The sequence below is a fragment of the Rattus norvegicus genome, chromosome 8 (assembly GCF_036323735.1).
Source record: "Rattus norvegicus strain BN/NHsdMcwi chromosome 8, GRCr8, whole genome shotgun sequence".
Classification (NCBI taxonomy): domain Eukaryota; kingdom Metazoa; phylum Chordata; class Mammalia; order Rodentia; family Muridae; genus Rattus; species Rattus norvegicus.
Window position 1 is genome coordinate 37,077,448 of NC_086026.1, and position 6,717 is coordinate 37,084,164.

At 42.3% G+C, this 6,717-nt stretch overlaps 1 pseudogene; it reads left to right on the plus strand.

The window, feature by feature from the left end:
* The first annotated feature begins 4,996 nt into the window (after nt 1-4,996).
* Rpl30-ps5 (ribosomal protein L30, pseudogene 5) lies at nt 4,997-6,457 on the plus strand (annotated as a pseudogene).
* Nucleotides 6,458-6,717: the final 260 nt, after the last annotated feature.

A 6,717-nucleotide genomic window follows, 5' to 3' on the forward strand; every position in this document is an offset into this window, starting at 1 on the left:
GAAGAGAGACAAAAGTATCACATTTCCTCTCATATGCAGGATGTAGGCTTAAATACACACATATACATATGCATAGACATATATACATACATATACATACATACAGAGTAGAGAGAGATGTATGGACCAAGTGCCCAATGAAGGGTTAACTAATGTTTATCTTACTGTGTCCTTTCTTCTCCTAGGTCTGGAGTGCAGAGTTAAAATAGACACTCTTGGCTCTGGAGGGATCCCCACCCTGCTTTCCTCACCAGTGGAATGAGGGCTGTTACAGCAGGCAAGGCCAAGGATGCCTATGTCAGGAAAGCAGGAAACCAAAGCAATTTTGCATTCCCAGAGGGATTTCGGGGCTTGGTGCCACATCAAGGCCTTGAAAGTTGGAAGGAGAGTGAGGTCCACCGCGTTGACATTCAACTCCTCTGCTGAAAAGTTGGAAACAGATGGGTTTTGAAAATGCAATGGGATATCATAAAGTCTTAAACAGGTGTCGATTCCAATCGCACCTGCCGTTCCAGATGTGACTTCAATGTTGGAACAAACCGACATCCACACTGCCACCTGGCATGCAGCTATTGAGGGAGAAAACACTTTTGTCTCTGTACCTGTTACTGAAGACCAGCAGGGCTCGGTTGCTCTCGGGTGGTAATGCAACTGCCGTCTCATTTCAGGACTGTATCGCATCTCATATCTCAGGTCACAATCTAGTCCACAGGGATTCTGATCACTGTGGTGTTTATAGGAAATCCACAGGTCCACCACATCAAAGGCACTGAGAATACCGTGCTGACTAAACCAAGCACGCCGGAAGCAGTGACTAGTGTAAACTGCGTGCCAGGTGGTAGGATAAAAAAATGACAAAATTTGAAGACTCTTCCACGGATTCAATATTGTGGTGCGTGTCAACACATCCTAGATATTGAGAGTACAAGCAAAGTGGCCTTCTTTATGCTGAACAGGAAACACGTTATTCATCTGAGAGTGTCTCCTAAGCCTTTGCAGAAAGTCCTTCACACAGCTACTAATTTCGAGTGGAACTTAGAGCAAGAGAAGGCTTACCAACTATCCAGAATGATGGTCAAAATGCTGTAGCACTTGGACCAAACCATCCATCAGACCCAATGGATATGAGAGTCTGTGCCAAATAGGAGAGTTCTACAGAACCTCTGTCTGGTCCTTACAGGTACAGTACAGAGTAGACCTTTAGGGCTGTATTGCAAATTCTTAACATTACAAGAAGAAAACTGTTTTCCTTTCCAGAAACAGCCTTTGGGTTGATACTGAGTCTTAGTTGACCTTGGTCTACCTAAACACTTGAGCTGCCTGTTAACTGGGAATTATCCAACTCTGTAGGCTGGGCATATACAACACCAACAACAGCGTGTGGTCTTCAGATGAACATACATACAAGATTGGGCCCAAATAAGTCCTCAAGATAAAAAGTGATGGGAAGCAGTTGCCCAGATATTTCTAGTCACCTGCCTGTTATGTTACTTTCTCTTCCCCAGTCTGCACCTATGGCATTGTATGATATTCCCGACAATCAGCTGGGGAGGAAGAGACAACTCATGGTTGGTTCACAGGTAGTTAAGCAGAGTGCTCAAGCATCATACAGATATGGACAAAGGCAGCAGTGCAGTCTCTCTCTCTCTCTGGGACACTGCAGAAAGACCGTGGTGAAGCATAGCCTTTAGGCAGTGTCCCCTGATTGCCCTCTTTGCTTGAGAAGAGAACAGACACATGACTGTATACCAGCTGACTGCCTCTGGCCAATTGTTTGGGTGGATGTCCACACCTTTGAAGGGAACATGGTCAGAACATGGTATCAAAGATGGCTGAGAAGAAATAGTATAAAGTTTTGTTATAAAGCAAGTCACATTCTGGAAGAAAATATTAATAATGTACTTGTGAAAAATGAATTTAAAGTCCAATAATAATAAAGCGAATAACCCAATAATAAAATTGGGTAAAGGTTTTTTAACACACATCATTGACACACATACACATAAACAAGGAATAAATAAACATTGTAAGATATTCATCAATGTTATTAATTAGAGGCATGCAAATAAAAACAATAACTGGATTAAAGCTATACAACAATTAGAATACCCAAAATCTAAGAGGCCATGAAGGGGGTTTGGAAAGGCAGCTTGGCAGTTCAAAGTGCTTGATGCTCTTCTAAAGGACCAGAGTTTGTTTCCAAGCACCCACATCAGGCAGTTCACAACTGACTGGAACTGTAGCTTTATAATCCCTGAAACCATCATATAGCTTCTGCTGCAACCTGCACACAAAAATGTACACACACACACACACACCTTAACAAAAGTAAAATCATTTTAAAACTTAAAAGAATTCTGGATTCTTCCCAAGCTTCTCGTGGTAATCCGAAACTGTAAGAACCTGGTGTGAAGACAGTCTGTAAGGTTTATCTCACATGAGCCATACAACCCAACCATTATTCTAGTAGCTAATTTTCATAAAGAAGCGAAAAGTGAAATGCATCCAGACATTCACACACTTACAGATATGCTAGATTCACTTGTAAGAACCTAAAATAGAAAACAATCCTCCACACATAGGTAAAAGAGGCACGTTATCGTGTCTGCATGATGGAATACTACTTAGCCATAAAAAGGCATAAAGTGTTGATCAAACAACACAAATGACTCCCAAAATAATAATTATGTCAAAAGGGAAAGTCCAGGCACAAAGAAAGCCCATTATGTGTGGCTGCATTTATATAAATTTCTGGAAAATACTAACTGAACTGACAGACAGCGAGATGGCATGTCCGTTGGTTATCGTCCTGAATTTTGTTTAGTGAGTACCTGTGGGTGCTGATCCACCTGTATCAAAATGTTTCAAACTTTGCACTTTATGTGTTTGAAATTTATCTGCCAATTGTGCCGCAATAGAGCCATTGATATATCCAAGCGTAAGGAAGTCAGTGAATGTGAGATCCTGCTAATCTAATGCCCACTGGGAAGAATCAGACGCTCTCTGGGAAGAATCTCCTAGGCAGGATCATTGCTTTTCCTTGAAACCATGAACAGATATTGCATGACTTTCCTGTATCTGCTGAGATAACATAAAGGTCCTCCACATACTGAAGCTCAGTGGTTCTCAACCTTCCTAATCTAATAAATCCTCTTTAACAGTTCTTCATGTGGTGACCACAGCCATAAAATGATTTACTTTGCTACTTCCTAACTATAATCCCGCTATTGTTATGAGTTGTAATCCAAGGATCTGCTATACAGGATATCTGTTACGTAATCTCTGTAAAAAGGTCAGTCAACCCCCAAGGGGGTCGCGACCCACAGGCTGAGAACCCCAGTTTGTACCATCTGTGTGTGGTTGTTATGATAAGGCACCTATAGGATTTCACTTCATGCCCACAGCTGCAGACTTAGTCAGCTTCTAACTTTAGGTGTTTCTTCACCCAGATCAATGCAGAAACAGGACGGTGTCTATAAATTTCCTTTCCTGTTCAGTTTTGATTTCAAGTTCCTAACATGTTTCCAAGTTATAACGCATGGGCCTTCTATCCTCTGAGCAGTAACATTCAGTTCTACAAATTTAGAGTGTTCCACTCTATTGGACGTCAGTTGGACAGGGTGACAGGTAGGGTACCTCTGTACTTCCTTGGCAGTAAACTTTCAAAATGCCATTCGATTTCATAATAGAAGGAGTTCTATTCAATCACTCCAATGCTCGTTGGGATTGTCTTGTAGTTTTTATTTTTCTAATATTTTTCTCACTTTGAAGTTCCTACCATGAGGTTGCATCACTAATCGCTCATATATCTGCAATTATGTATCCTCTCTGGACTTAAGATCGTTTATTGTTTTTTTCATCCAAAATTAATTTTCCTTAATTTTACAGCCATCACCCTTTGGGTTTGTTGGTCTGCTTAAGATTACTAATGCATCTCACTGATAAGTGGCTATTAGCCCAAATGCTTGAATTACCCTAGATGCCTAGAACAAATGAAACTCAAGACGGATGATCAAAATGTGAATGCTTCACTCCTTCTCTAAAAGGGGAACAAGAATACCCTTGGCAGGGAATAGAGAGGCAAAGATTAAAACAGACACAGAAGGAACACCCATTCAGAGCCTGCCCCACATGTGGCCCATACATATACAGCCACCCAATTAGACAAGATGGATGAAGCAAAGAAGTACAGACCGACAGGAGCCGGATGTAGATCGCTCCTGAGAGACACAGCCAGAATACAGCAAACACAGAGGCGAATGCCAGCAGCAAACCACTGAACTGAGTATAGGACCCCCGTTGAAGGAATCAGAGAAAGAACTGGAAGAGCTTGAAGGGGCTCGAGACCCCATATGTACAACAATGCCAAGCAACCAGAGCTTCCAGGGACTAAGCCACTACCTAAAGACTATACATGGACTGACCCTGGACTGTGACCCCATAGGTAGCAATGAATATCCTAGTAAGAGCACCAGTGGAAGGGGAAGCCCTGGGTCCTGCTAAGACTGAACCCCCAGTGAACTAGACTGTTTAGGGGAGGGCGGCAATGGGGGGAGGATGGGGAGGGGAACACCCACAAGGAAGGGGAGGGGGGAGGGGGATGTTTGCCTGGAAACCAAAGAATTATTATTAAGTATTAAATAAATTAAAAAAAAGATGACTAATGCATCTTAGAGATATAGTCCTATGCCTTCACCACCATTTTGGAAAACTATCTGCCAAATGCTTAATGTTCCCTTTTCCTCCATTCTCTCTATTTTCTATATTAACAGGTGCTGGAGTCCTGAGTGTACCAGAATTTTCTCTCTGTCCTCCATCTCTCTTAATATCTCCTTTAACCACCCATCCTGCAGCTCTGTATGCCGTCTAAGCAATTTATTTCCACAAATGAGCTAGAGCGATGATTCTCTCTGCAGCTATACACAGTTAACTACTCTGTCCAACTTATTTAACATGCTTACTGAGAACCTTACTTTTCCTCCATGGTCATGCAACAATGGATGTCCCTTTCAGCTGCATTTTGAATCTGTACAGACATCCTCACACTCTGGGGTCCTTCCTTCTTCGGAACCCTTGCCTAGATCTTATGTTATCTCTGAGGATGTCGGTGTCTACAGCCCTATGTTCTGCATATGCTTCTCTCGGGATCCTCATTCGTGGGAGCTTTTTGTCCCTATACTTAATGGTCTTGAATCGAGACCTCGTATTTAGTCCATCTTAAGGTTACCCTTATTTTACTGTCTCCAAACGAGATCATTTTCTTCCAGAAAAGGTTTGCAACGATCAGTCACAAGCTTCCCCTAACCTAGCATCAAGCTTCCCTCAAAGACTGTAGATCAAACTAAATGTCCAGTTTGCTTTTTCTATAGGTACAATGAAGCTCTCCACTAAAATGTGTCCCTGTGGTCTCCTTCCCTCTCATCCGGTCACTGCCCACTACTCTCGGTTTTACCTTGCTTGCTGTACATTTTCTTATGAACCCATCTGTCCACCACAGTGTTTCCCCCTCAGTGTCTAGCTGGTACTGCAGGGGGAGCATCAACCAAAGCACCTAGGCAGACCTGGAAATGAAACCGAGAACTGTGCCTGTACGAAATTAAAAGGAACATTGAAAGCTTCCGGAGCTATCAGTCTCCATTTCTGTAGCCTGAGAGTGGAAACACGGTCTTTCCCTAGCTTACAGGTAGGAAGGGAGAGAGGAACTGTCATGGACCAAATCACATCTTTTCAAAACTCACCCAATGCTCAGTTTATCTCAGAGTGAAGCTGTGTTTCGAGATTGGTAATTATAGTTGAACAAAGTCACGGCAGCCGGACTCAATATGCTAGTGTCTTTCTAGGAAAAGGTAGAGAAGGCAAGAATTCCCAAGCACAAGACATACCAAATGAAGACACAACGACAGCTACCTTCAAGGAAGGACCCCTAGAAGAGCCAACCATGTCAGCCCCTTGACTTTGAACTTCTAACGTCTTGCATTATAAGAACCAAATTCTGTTGTTTAGAAGACTTGTCTGGCCTTTCTCATTCTCCAGCCATCTTGGCAGCTGATCATGGTCTGGGGTCGTCCCGCACCTAAGGCAAGAAGATAGCGTCCACAAAAAAGACCGAAAAAGTCTCTGGACTCGAACAACTCTAGACTCCAGCTTGTTAGGAAGAGTGGAAAGTACATGCTAGGGTACAAACAGACTCTGAAGATGATCAGACAAGGCAAAGTGAAATTAGTTATCCTCGCCAACAACTGCCCAGCTTTGAGGAAATCTGAAATAGACTATTATGCCATGTTGGCTAAAACCGGTGTCCATCACTACAGTGGCAATAATATTGAATTGGGCACAGCATGTATAAAATACTAGAGTACGCACATTGGCTATCATTGACCCAGGTGATTCTGATATTATTAGAAGCATGCCAGAACAGACTGGTGAGGAGTAAACAAAAAAGTTTTCCTTTAATAAAACTTTGTCAGAACTCCTTTAAAAAAAAAAAAAAGACTTGTCTGTAATGTTCTCTGGTGACTCCCAGCAAACTAATGCAGACTGCACAGAATTAAGTGTCTCCTCATTCTTATAATGACTTGTTCCTCTTGCCTTCCTGGGAAACTTTACTCATCTCTGAAGGCAGGCTCACAAATCCTATCTTCTAGGTAAATTTCTGTAACCTACCTTCTTCCCATACTTTGACATATTTCCATTATAGGGTTTTACACTGTATCAGTC